Below are 13,867 nucleotides of genomic sequence, written 5' to 3' on the forward strand. Positions count from 1 at the left end.
TCCTAAAGGTCTTACTGTACATAGGATCAAAGTGAAAGAAGGTGTTCCGCAAATTGCAGCCCTTGAGGGTTAAGCAATCACCTGAGTTAAACCTGACCTTTGTGCGCTGTCCTGGGACCCTAAGGCAGTTCCCCATAGACTGCATTCTAAGGAACAATGGATGGGCTAAGGAGACAACCTCAGGCACAGAGCTTTTGGTCACCGGCCCCAATTTTGCGAAGCTCCAGCTCCTTGTCCTGCAGCTGGCAGCCACATTAGCCTCGCAGCAGCCTCCCCCCACCTCCCGACCCCGCCCCACCCTTCTCGCCCCGCCCAACCCCGCCCGTTGGCTCCGCCCCCGTGACGTGCCGCAGCAGTCGCGAACATGCGCACTGAACCCCGCGCGCTGCTCCGCCTCGGCGCTGTCATTCTCCGCGGCGCGGCGGCCAGTGCGGACTGCGGTTCCCGCCCGGCGCGCGGGTGCTGTGACTGCTCCTCCAGGGCTGCTGACTGGTAGCTCTGCAGCGCTCTGGAGCCTCTCCTGCGGGGACTCTGTGGTGTAGCATTCCCTCAGAGCTGGAGACAGGCACCGGGAGCTCCGAGCACAGCTCTCAAGGGCTGGCGGCCACGAAGGCGTTTGCTTGGGTCCCCGGTGCAGTCCGAGTCTCTGCGGCTGCCCGGTGCGCCCGGGAAAGTGCACCTCCCCCGGCACGGCGGAGCGGAGGCGACGAGGACCAAGCGGGTCCTGCGCCAGCTACCACCGGTCACCGCGGGCCATCCGGGCTGCTTGTGGCGGAGTTGCAGCGCTTCTTAGCGCACTGAAGCCCCAGAAGACCTCTGCCTCCTGCGAACCAGTAAGTTGACTGTAGTTTCTGAAGTTTCAGACAGCGTGGGAAGGACAGGTTCGTTTTATTCCTGTGGTGCCAGGTCGAGGTGGCACCTCCTGTTAACCGGGCTACGGTTGGAGGAAGGCGTACTAAACTGCAAAGGAGGGGGCATGGCATTCGAGGACCCAAGGCTGGAGTCCAAGGCTGGCTCCTGCCTCTCCCGAATGTGCCAGTTGGAAATGTGCTCGTGGAGGAGACAGGTGCTCCGAGGGCATTTGGCCCGCCGCTAATTGCACATTCTGAGCTCCTTGATTCTGCACCGCGTGGGGTCAGGGACGTCCGCCACCTCCATCCTAGGAGGCTCTGCTGACATCCTCTCAGAGGACTGGCACAGAGATGAGAAACTGAGACACTGCTGCTCGGGCCTGCAGGCTTTCTTGCGCATCCCACTTCACTCTTCCCTTAGGCAGAAGTTGCCATCCTCCCATAATTGGAGCCTAGTCCTTTAGGGAAAAACAACTTATGTGTCAACTGAGTGTTTTGTGCTCCAAGGCAGAGAAAATGAGAAAAGCGCTCTGTGCGTTTTAATTCATATGCTTTAAGGATGTGGGCAAGTCTCAAACAGGATTCGGATGATGGCTGAGTTGTCCTGCATCTCTTATGTAAGTCTCCTGGCTGGGTAACTGCCTCTGTAGGGGCTGCAGCTGTGCCTCCACTCACTCCATTTGTTTCAAGACCAGCTTGAACTGTATTTAATAAAAAACGTTGACATGATATAGCTGTTTGTAGTCAGAAACCAGGCAGTCTTTGAATTGGACTGTCTTCTCCTAATAGGGAGCATGGGAGGAAGAACTTGGTGTATTTTTTCAGGGCAGTTCAAGGAATTAGATACATAAATCATGCTTTAAAATGCCATACTTTGTACAGAGAGCATGCACAGAACCCTCTTTAGAACACATCCCCCTTTGTTTTAGGAAAAGTGGAGATTGTTCATACCAGACAATTGTTGAGTCTGAAAGTTAAGTGCACTGATGGGCTTAATTATCTTAATAAACAAAGAGCATGATTTATAGGTAGCTTCAGTGGCCTACTTTGAAGGGTAGAGATCTTTAACCTTTCGTTCTCAGCTGCCCCTAGGGATTCCTTTTAAACAGAGCAATGGATTCATGCCATTGATGTTTAATACTTGAGTTGATTAAATTTGTAAAAGGAATTCTTTGAAATACCATACAGCCCTGCTGTGTGGCTGATAGGCAGCGACTGATATAAAGAAGATATTTAGAGTGCCGGCTTTGCATTAACCAGATAGCTCACATTGCAGCTGCCCTGTGATACATATGCATCCATAGATGGAAAGAAATATGCCCAGAGAAAAATATATACATGGATTTGAATTTGAAATAAAAGCTCAGGGATGTGAGTCAATGTAAGATTTATTTAGGTGACCTTTAGAAAGAGGCCTGTATGGATTAAAGTGTGTCAGTGGACACAACAAGATGAGCTAAGTAGTTAGAGGCACCTGGTTAAACATAGCTTCTATTTTAAGGATTCTAAGGGAAAAGAAAGGTATTATTTTAAAATTTGAAAGCTGGTCATCACATTGGAGTTTATAGGAACATCGAGTGCTGACCTCTAGAAGAAATTTTGTCCAAGTGTGGGCTTTCAAGGGACCAAATTGGCATTATTGCTGGCTTTGAATCTGGCCAAGTTACCGAAATCCTGTGCCCGGTGTCTCCATCTGTAAAATAGGTGGGTGTAACTGCAGTGCCTTCCTTGTTGGGTTGTGTGAGGCTTAAGTGAAATCCAGAATGTGAAGATATCGAGCTGGTGTCAAGTATAGTAGGCTGACTTTGGGAAAAATTCATGTGTGAAAGGAAATTTGTTTTGCGCTAAGCTGTAGACATTAGACAGCTGTTGCTGGAGGTAATAGAAACAGTTCACATGCGTAACAGGAGAGAGTATAAACACACTGGCCACATGTTAACATTGGATTTACTGTCTCCAGCAGTGCCTCCCTGGAGGGCTTTGGTGGAGGTGGCTTTGTCTTGGTGTTGGAGAGGAAGAAACTGAGGCTCAGAGAGACCAAGTGGTAGAAATTAGAGCTGGCACTTTAAACATGCCTGTTGGAATCTGTGTTCTTTGACCCTGCTGCCTCAGCTTGCAAGCAATGTGGGTGGTTTATCCTTTCTCCACGGGAAGTTTATGTTTAAAGTTTCAGGTATGCAGACTCCTAACTAGCCCTCATAGCCCAGTTCTTCGTGACTGGAAGCTATTATCATCCACCTCAGTGTTGTTGAATGCCAGACCCCGCTTGCAAACCCCATTTGGTGCTAGTGTGAGAGAGATAGCAGGGTGTTTTTGCCTTCAGCTGAACCTGGATTCTGTTACTTCTTTCTTCCTTGTTTATATATTCATAGAACCAAAGAGAAAAGTTGGTATAACTTGATGCTTCACATTCGTAGATGATGCTCGCCATTCTGCCTCCCACTGGCCTGTGCAGTTGCTGTCAGTGGTCCTCACGGTCAAAGGCAGCAATAATCAGTCCAGTAAGGGAGAACCTCACTCAGGCAGAGAGATGGGGCATTGTGCTTATTGTGCACTCAGTGTTCTGAAATGTAAGTCATGTATCCATCACAGCCATAGGCACACTTCCTTTAGTCTTAGGTTCAAAGCCATAGGAAGCAGTTGTGGGGAGATTCCAGATGAGTCATTTTGGTTTGACATCTCCATGGACTGTTGAGTTTCTGCTCTGAGTTCTAGGGTGTAGGGTGATCGAGTGGCCATGGTACTTTGTGGCTTTCTTAGGCTCATCTACGTGCCATCGTGTTCTGGCCTTCCGTCTTTATCTTTTAGATACTAAAATCTAATTGCTATAGAAAGCTCCCAGGCAGTTGACGAACCCAGGCTAGTCAACGTTTAATGAAACCTTCCTAGCTAATATACCTACCATTAAAAGGTGCTCTAAGCTAGATGCTCACTGCTACCTGACTGATATTCTGGGTCTCTCCCTCCACCCTCCATCTTCTACTTCCTCTGCCCCTCCCTCACTCTCTCCTCTCCTCCTCTCCTCTCCTCTCCTCCTCCTCCTCTTCCTCCTCCTCTTCTTCTTCCTCCTCCTCCTCCTTCTCCTTTCCTTTCCTCCTCCTCCTTCTCCTCTCCTCTCCTCTCCTCCTCCTTCTCCTCTCCTCTCCTCCTCCTCCTCCTTCTCCTCTCTTCCTCTTCTTCCTCCTCCTTCTCCCCCTCCCCCCTCTCTCCCTCTCCCTCTCCCTCTCTCTGGTGTCTGTCTCTCCAAAGCTTCTCAACAGTGAGTTTCCAGTAGTGAGCTTCTGAGAACCTGGAGGCATAATGACACAACTTCGGTGTGTCAAAAAGAACTCTTGCCACCAACCCAGTCCTCTCTCTGATACCCTCTGCGACTATTCCCTGTTCTGAATTTTCTGATCAAATGTCTCCCTGGAACATGTCTATAACTAGAGCTAAGCCTGTGAAAATGACTTGCATATGGTTGTTTTATTTCCTGTTTGTGTTGTTTTAGTAGGTTTTCTGTTGTCACTTTTAAATCTACAAGAAATCCCTTCCCCACTAAAACACACACACACACACACACACACACACACACACACACACACACCAGTTTTCTTTTGCTCTCAGAAGACCCATGCACAACTGCGGCACACCACCTTTCATTCACTGAATCTTATATGATTTCTGAAGCTAAGCAGCTTGGGTCTGCTTAGGAAGAGGATGGGAGAAGGCTCAGGCACATGATATGCAAATCAATTTGAATGCGGATGTGAGTGAGTGAGGACCATTTACTCCGGTAATCCCATTAGTCCTTTGGTTTTTCACTGTATAGTTGAGGAACCGGGACTTGATTTTAATCTTCCCTCATTCAGTGTATGGGGCGACTTGGAAGTTACATTTACGGTTACACAGACAAGCACTGTGTCATCTGAGCCTCAAGGTCAGGTGGTTTGCAGAGTTCAGGAACACGGGGTGGATTTGAGAGAAGACAGCCTTGAGCATGATTTATCTGATCACTTTTCTAGTCTGTACCGGTCATGCTCTCTGATAAGAGCTGGAGTGAATATTCATTCAGCTGGGAGCACTTCCTGTGTGTTTTCCTCAACCCTGACGCCAACCTTCTGGGCAGATCCTGTCCTGCAGTGCTTCTGCAGAAGTAGAAACAGTTCTAGAAAGGTCATGGGTCCAAGATTGCATGAATAAGTTTCATAAGAAAAAGTAAAACTCAGAAATTTTTGGTCTTCCTTATGCTCCTGCCTCTGGTTTTTGAGCTATTGTAATAAGTTCTACAGTAGAGATAGACGGTCTGAGGCTTTGCAAACTCTCCTGTCCACAGCTGGGATTGGCTACAGAAGAAGTACCATGTCTGTATTTTTGTCAAGGTAGAAGCTTAAGCTTAATTTATGTTAGAAATCAAAAACCACATTTCACTCTGTGAAGAAGGAGCGAAAGCCACGTGCTAATCTGTAGGTAAGAAGCCTGAGTGCTTCCGGTGGGGTGGCAAGGCAAACTTGCTTCATCTGTGCCTTGGGTCTGATGCTTGCATCATTGTCCTCGAACAAAGGAGAAGTGGAAAGTCAGGCCTGTGATTTTTTTTTTAAGTTTATTTAAATCTAAAAATGTCAGATTTACAACAGCAGCACCAGTTACTTGTGACATAACTATGTTTTTTAAGGAAATGCACCCACATAGCTAACAAGTAGGGATCAACTGTGTCCTCCCAGAGCAAGCATATTGCATGTAAGCTCCCACGTGTGTGGTGTAGCCTTCCTCTCCAGTCCGGAGAGAAAGCAGAGCCACTACAGCCATACTGTCAGATTCTCAGAAGCCTTCTGTGAGATAATGCCTCTGCAGAGGGAGGAGTGGGAGGACAACAGAGAGACAGGCTCACTGCCTGGAGCTCAACCCCAGCCCACACCAGGGAAGCCCTCTGCCTGCCTGAGCTATATCCTCAGCCCCACTCCCCTCTGGGTTTCACACTGGAACCAGCATCATTGTGCTTGAAGTTTAAAAGTTAGTCATATCTTCATAGCATTCAAGCATAGCATGGATGGCTCCTGTCTTCCTATGCTAGACTCTAAGACTGGATGAGTTTCAAACCAGCAAGTGATTAAAAACTTATTTTAAAACTCTGCTTTCTCCTTTCTAAATATAGACTGCCAGGGGACAGGAAATGTGACCTGACTGTGGCTTTATTAAAACACAGAGCCTTTGAGCCCCTGTGAGCTTTATGGAGTGGACTTTAAAGTTGCTGGCAACCTTATTCTACCCGCTCCAATTCCGCAAGCCTCCAGGTGGCCCAGCCAACATACCATATCGACCCTTTATCTACAAGTAACGAGCTTCACCTGTCTTCCTCAAAGGACCTACGGTGTGAGTGTGTCAGCACTATGTCACCTGTCCTCCTTCATAGCCAGGCTCGGGGCTGTACTGGATGGTTCTCTGAATGTTATCTGAGGAATGAAGAGAGAGAGGAGGACTCCTCGTGCATCTGGTTTCATGTATTTATGACTGTCCATCATTGTTGGCTGCTTCGCCCACTCCAGCCCTTTACCCTAATGTGTACTCTTGCCCCATCCCCTAGCTGTGTCGAACACAGTGGTCCTGAAGCAGCACATGCTGTAAGCCAGGGGTGACAGGGCCACACCACGTAGTGACTGTTAAAAAGAGGGCCAGTTGCTAACACAGTGGTGCACAGTTCCCCACAGCCTGTGCCCTCAGCACTTGGGAACTATACTGAGTAGCATTATTATTTTATATGTGACATACAAAGAGCTGTGAGCCTCTAATTCATACTTAACCAGCAGCTTGGCTGTGTTTGCATCAAGTTTGGCGAGAGTGAGTCACACTCACTTGGACATTTATCAGATAAGTATTTTTGGAGATAAGGTGTTTGGGGTAAGTTGCTCCATAAAATTGTCAAAGAAAAGACAACAAAAATAAATGAAAATATAGGAGTTTAAAATTTAAAAAGAGAATGTTACTTTCCTTCAGGAAATGGTACTTGGTCTGAGTCCGTACTTCAGTGGTTGGGGTGGGTGTGATGATGTCACTGCGGTGGGTGTGATGATGTCACTGAAGTGGGTGTGATGATGTCACTGAGGTGGGTGTGATGATGTCACTAAGCAGGATAGTGGATAACAGTAGCTCAGTTGATGTGGTAAGGAACAATTGATGTGGCAGACGTGGTTATGGAATTGGATAGTAGAGGCTGGAGCCACTTTGTGAAGTGACATGGTGGCCAGACTTGGTCCCACAGGTGAAAGTGAGCACATTGAGTTCTCCTCAGAGTTCTGGAGTTGAATTAAAGGCCTCACAAATTCACAAATTCCAGGCAAGCACCCCGTCCCTGAGCTCTATCCCATTGTTCCACTCACTTTTGAGACAGGGCTCAGTAAGTTGCCTGAACTGGGCCTTGAATTCAGTATACAGCCCAACTAATCCCCCTGCCTCAGCCACAAGAAGCTGGGATGACTATCCAGTCCTGCCAGGCCTGACCTAAGCTGTTGGTTTAGAACATGCAACGTAATGTATCAACGACACAAATGAACTAGGAGACAAAAAAGGGAAGCCATTAAAGTCTTCATTCATACTGGTAAGGGTATAGATGCTGGGGGCGGGGCAGAGAAGCAGGGCCCTGAAGAGCCTCCCCAGATGGCCTCGCTCAGATCCCTGAAGAGATAGAAGTGAGCACAGAGGGCGGAGTGCTCCACAGGGGAAGGTGACAAGCTGTGGATTTATGCAGTGTGAGGCACCAGAGAGACGTCAGAGCCTAGAGATGCTATGCAGACTGTGGGCTTAAAATTCGAGGCAACCACCGAGGTGCAAATGGAGGTTTACCATCCATTTTCGGCTTATTAATGTATTGAGTCCATTGTGTTATCCAAGGCATCTTGGATATAATGGCGTTCACTTGTTTTGCTGGGCCTCATTGTCTCCCAGATAACTAACTACTCTAGATGGATGTTGACATTGCTGTCTGCCTGAGAGACTGTGTGGAATAAAAAAATTAAGTCGAGGCCAGGGTGCCACACAGAAAGAAAAAAGGAGATGGGATGGAAAGTTTAGCTGAGAGAAATTTTTGACACAAAAAGATGACAGAAGCCGGAGGCAGAGCAGGATGAGGTGCTTGGCTGAATGGGAGCTGGAGACACAGAAGTGAAACCGGAAGGTGCCACAGGGCAGAGTTCTCTTCCTTCCTTCGCTTGTGTCTGCACCAGAGATGGGGCGATTGTCTGGTGGCTTTCAGTTCCTCTCCATCAGCACTAAGACTCCGCATGGTAGGTGGGGATGACGGTCAGGAATGAGGCACGATCCTGAACTCAGTCTACTAACGGAGTACGGTTGTCATGGTGTATTGTTTTTTCCCTTGATTTCCCCATCATGATCAGAGGAGCACAGACACATGGCAGAGTGGGAAGAACAGGAGACGATGCTTTCTCAATGCTTAAAGTGCTTGATTCTCCATGCGAGTACGTCTCCTTCTGTACCTGAGAAGGAGTGCATAGGTGGGAAGTGAAAACCAGCGCAATCTCAGGTTCACAAAGGACTAATTTTATATGGCGTGGTGTCATTAGAATGTTGACCCCTGTGCACCAGCACTTAGTAGCATGTTTGGTCCGTTGGATCATCTGAGGCAGTCTGTATATAATATCTCATGGTTTTCATTTGTTTTACATTGTAGACAATGTGGAGTATTCATTAACCATGAAAATAGATGGTTTTTCTGCTTGAAGTCTAAGAAGTGAGGAAGTCTGAGTCTATGAAGTAAGGGAGTCTGTCACCATAGAGACACCATGGTGCTGGGAGGTGGCTGGTCACATTGCATTTGCTGTCAGGAAGCAAAAAGAGAACAGGAAATGGAGCTGAGCTTTAAAACCTTCAGGCCCTCTCCCAGTGACGCATTTCCTCCAGCGAGCTTGTACAACTTTCTAAACGTCCGGGGACCCAGGACTCAAATGTATGAGCCTATACATCAGTGGTTCTCAACCTTCCTAATCCTGTGAAACTGTAATACAGTTCTTTTTGTTATGTTGTCCCCAACTACAAGGTTATTTCATTGTCACTTCATAACTAATTTGGCTACTCTTATGAATCGTAATATAAATATCCATGTTTTCCGATGGTATTAGGGACCCCTGTGAAAGAATTCCCAAAGGAGTTGTGACTCACAGGGGGAGAGCTGGTGCTATAGAAGGAGCGTTTGACATTTAAACAGTTACACTATGTTACGGAAATCAGCAACGTGAAACAGAGACCAGAGGAGAGACCCAGCTGCTAAATGATAAAGGTTGTCATACCCAAACTGAGATGTTCTGGCTTCAAATTCTAGGTTCAGATGACTCTAAGATACTTCTTTATCACTGGCTACTAAAGGAAAACCTGGAGGAGGCGGGAATGCTTAAGATCTGTTTTTAAGTTAATTTGCTTAAAGCATCAACACTACAAACTATTGTGGACTAAAATTCCTCTCTTTAATGGACCAAAGGTTATTTATGCAAATATATCTAATTAAACTGGGGAAAAAATAGAGTTCACTTCTATAAAACAAGCTGCTTTTTTTTTCTTTCTGTTACTGGTGCTGACTTTTTAAAAAGCTCCTACCCATAAAGCATAGAGACCTAATATTTTAAACTGAAATTCTTGTAGTTAAACATGCTCTTTGTGCTGCAGTGGGAACATATTTCTTTATAATTGCGGTTTCTGCTGTGTGCGAGAGGCATTCTGTATGTGCATTTTGTGGTACAAGTATATTAGACAAAGCCAAGCCAAGCTAGGTTTAAAGTGTTGGTTTCCTTAGTGATGTCCGTGGCTGCTCTGGTCGCAGGACCCGATAGACTTATTTCGCTTGCTGAAGCAGCTATCATGTTAACCATAGGAGGCTGGAGTCCTACACTGGCCCTGTTTTTTTTCCCTACCAGATGATGCAATATAACAAGTTGTATTTTGGCCCTAAACGGTCTAAAATGTCCCGAATATTTCATCAAATCATATATAGAAACATATGTACAGTAGTGCTTGAGTCTTGAAATGGATATATACTCTCATAACCATTGAAAAGGGTTGTAATGTTGTGTTTTTTATTACACACACACACACACAGAGAGAGAGAGAGAGAGAGAGAGAGAGAGAGAGAGAGAGAGAGAGAGAGAGAGAGAGTGTTTATCCTTGGGGTCTGCTAACTGGCGATTTGCAGATGAGCGCAAATTCTAGCAAGTAGCCAATGCTATCCTCCAATGTCAGTGTCAAGCTTCGTGTGGTCAACCATCCATTTTAGCTTCAGTAGAAAAATCTAAAGGGGCTGTCATTTCTGTGACCTCAGTGGATGGCTCTGTTTTTTTTTTTTTTTTGGTTGTTTTTTTAAAACAAAAATTCATTGGATGCCAATTACTTTTTAATAACGAGACACTAGTAAATTCTGAAGTGTTGATAAAAATGTTAGGCAGTCATCTTAGCTGGGTAATTACTGTTCCACACAGTAGAGTTCCAGCCTTGATCTATTGCAGTGAGAAATTACAATATATAGGCACATGAAAACTTAAATAGCAATATAGAGTATCACGGTATTTTAGATATGATTTTATTGCACTTTATATGTTAGGTAATTCAAATCAAGATTAATTTGTTCTTTTTGTGCCCGATGGGTTCCAATTTCATCCCAATGCAAATGCTGTAAAGCAGGAAATAGCGTTGTGTTTCTGTCCATGTGACTTGGCACTACTCACTGTGCTTTATGCTCACGCACACACATGAACAGTTAAGCTTAAGCTGGATCTCTTACTGATATTCCATGGGTATATTACAGCATACACCATGAGTTTTTATTTCCTAAAAAAAGAGTAGCTACATTTTCTTCTTTTTCCTCATTCCTGTTGGATTTTAGTCATACATTTTTATGTTCTTTATACTCGACGTGATAAAACATGTCTAAATTGGTGATCTAATTTGAATACTATAATTATGTGCACAGTTGAGTTTGAGTACAGCGTTTCTGCATAATGTGAATGGTCTCTCTTAGTGGATTTAGGGATTCTGTGGTTCTAATCTCAGAGTCCTAAGTCTATATACGCTTATGAAGGGGCTCTCGGGACAGAATGCAAATATTTTAAGCCTATTTGAGTTTTAGAAATTAACACATAAACCATCTAAAATAGCATTTTTATGTATAAGAAAGTAACAAGAAATGCATAATTAGTTAAAAACTAGACTGGTGTCACATGTAGTTACTAAGCTTGGCCATCAAGTTTAAAACTCGTACTTCTTTGTTTTGCTAAATGATAAATATTTAAGCAAAGCGATGTCATGACTTCTCATAAATAGTTGTGCATATTTATATAGGACTACTATTTTTCTTTGACTTTACTATATTGGTCATGTTGGCCAAAATGCACATCTTGAGCCTAAATATTAGCTTTGTGAAATGGTCAATGTATAGTGTTCAGTGGCACACACCTGCAATCCCAGTGCTCTGGAGGCAGAGGCTACAATCAATGCAAAAGCCCAGCCTGGTCTACACAGTTCCAGGACAGCCTTGATACCTTGTCACACACACACATACACACACACACACACACACACACACACACACACACGGAGGGGGGAGAGTAAAAATGTAGTACCTCTAAAGTAAAATTGGAACTAGAATGCTTTTAGAGTCTTGTTAAAACAGTTGGACAGCATTCGGGCTGTGTTCTGAGATGCTAGGAGCAGAGCTGTTATGCATTGCAGCTGGTGAGACAACAGAGATGTATCGCCCTCACTCTTAAATCTAATGGCTCCTCCCTCCACAGTTCATAACCTCGCCAGTCAGATGAGTTATTTGCTAATTGTAGCAAGTCACAACCTGAATATTATGGATCTTTTCTTTTAATAAATATTCAACAGCATTTTCACAGCAGTTAGAGGCAGACAGTTCCTAATAAGCAGCCCTGTGCTTGGCGGTGGGCGTGCTCCTTTCAGACTGTTCATAGCCACAGGGCATTTGGCATTTAGACCCCTTTCTATGTATTTTCAAAGCTCCACATATCCTGAAACTAGCAGCCTTGGGCCGGAGTAATCCTTTTACATCCCCACAGTTACATGGAGACTAACGGGAATTTCTCACCTTTTCTTCACATAAGATGTCAATGCCTGCGTTCAGAGAATCAGCGTCCACTGAGAGGTATACTCTTCCCTGGGTTCTCTGTCTACAGTGATAGTTGTCATTTACAAGTAGCAGTCTTCATGCTCCCTAGTGTTCTAGAATAGGGAGCGCTTACTGCCTTCTCTCCCTGTCTCGGGGCTGTTCTTCTGAAATGTAAAGAAAGAACAGTGCTGTTGACAGGACAGCACTGTTTTATAAGTTTATTGCTTTATAAGCTGGAGATATTATTAGTCTTTAGCATCTGGTTGGAGGTATAATCTGTGTGCCCTGAGAGTCTGTCATAACCGAGCGCTGCTCTGGTGTTTAGGAACTTACAGACCTGGGCAACTGTTGGCACAGTTAATGCTCAGTTCCTAGAGGAGCCCTTGTGCCTGTCACAGGGAGTCTCCAGTCTCTCTGCTGTCCCTGCTGCCATGACCTGCCAGTTCTGTATCTCGCGTCTTTCTCTAGGCTTTACCTTAAAAAATAAAATAAAGTAAAATAAAACCTGCAAACATTTCATTTGGAATTCTAATTTTTACAGGTAAAAATGTAATTTGTCATCTTTTTTCTTTTTTCAAATTCAGTCCTCCTTTTTCATTACTTGTGTTTGCTTACTGGGAGCAGATTTGGATACGCTCTCTAAAGTGTAGACACTCAGCCAGGAGACATGCCCGAGAGCTCGGTGTATTTTAGAGAGGACTGTGTGCCTGCGTGCAGCATGTCTCTGCCGTGTTCCTGAGTTCTCTGTTATCAGCCCCTCTCCTGCACTCTTCACCCCATGAAGCTATCTACTAAAATCGTGTGGAAATCACCGAGCGGAGGTCAGGCGAATGCCTACATCATCTGGGGGAACAGCAGAAGAGTCAGCACGGGGAAGCTTGCCTGTCTGGAAACTGTGCAGAGGCCACCTATCCCTATGCCAATGTCTCTTGGGATTCAGCTTCCACACAGGCTCCACAGTGCTTGCCTCACCCCCCCGGGGTGAAGGCTCTGAGTCTGAGGCTGGTTGGAGCCCCATAGCAAGACCTGGTCTTAAAAACACAAACAAAAGCTGGGTTTGGTGGATCTTGCTCTAATCCCAGCACTCAGGACGCAGAGGCAGGCAGATCTCTGAGTTTGAGGCCAGCCTGGACTACATAGCAAGTTTCAGGCCAGCCAGGGCTGCACAGGGAGACAAACAAAGCTTTTAGAAAGGTAATACAATGCCTCCCCACCCCCGAAAAAGGTAATGCAGTTCATATATTGCTAACATCTAGAAAACATAGTCATTTCTGTAGCAAAGTGAATCAATATTTATATTTAGCTGCACAAAGGAAAACCCCAAAGCAGTTCAAGTGAGGTTTCGGAGCAAATTCATGCTGTAGAAAATAAGGAATCCAGTTTTCAGAAATGTTTACGTTTCAGCCTTATTTTGCTTTTCAGCCTTATGAAGTTTTGTGAGAACACCCGAGTATACTCCAGGATATTACCTTTCCCCTCATCCCCTCTGCCATATTCACAATTTAGATGACCAAGCCACAGCGTTAGCTTTCTATCTGACTTGACACAGGGCCAGGTCGGCTGCTTGGCTCAGTGAGTGAAGGCCAAATATGGGTCTAATATGGTCAGCCAGGCTGCGGTTTGTGGTTTCAACTCTGCGATAAGCCTGGATTGCAGCCATGCTCAAGGTACACCCAATGTGGCTCCCAGTCTCCTGCTGCTGCCTGAGGATCAGGACAGAGAACTCTCAGTTCCTTCTGTAGCACCATGTCTGCCTGTGCACTGCCGTGCTTCCCCGCCATAATAATAATGGACTGAGCCTTTGAAACTGTAAGCCAGCCCCAGTTAAATGTTTTCCTTTATAAGAGTTGCCATGGTCAGGGTGTCTCTTCACAGCAATGTAACCCAAATTAAGACACTCGCCTACTTCAGA

General features: G+C 45.5%; 1 protein-coding gene across 2 annotated transcripts in view; it reads left to right on the forward strand.

Moving 5' to 3' along the window:
• Nucleotides 1–422: 422 nt before the first annotated feature.
• The window catches only part of Pag1 (phosphoprotein membrane anchor with glycosphingolipid microdomains 1), a 141,805-nt gene continuing 128,360 nt past the window's right edge, over nt 423–13,867 (forward strand). For both annotated transcript variants that reach the window (NM_001439413.1, NM_022253.2), the window contains exon 1: nt 423–833. The gene's annotated coding sequence lies outside the window, so the exon portion shown is untranslated. The remainder of the gene's footprint in view (nt 834–13,867) is intronic.

The sequence above is a fragment of the Rattus norvegicus genome, chromosome 2 (genome assembly GCF_021556685.1).
Source record: "Rattus norvegicus strain SHRSP/BbbUtx chromosome 2, alternate assembly SHRSP_T2T, whole genome shotgun sequence".
Classification (NCBI taxonomy): Eukaryota; Metazoa; Chordata; class Mammalia; order Rodentia; family Muridae; genus Rattus; species Rattus norvegicus.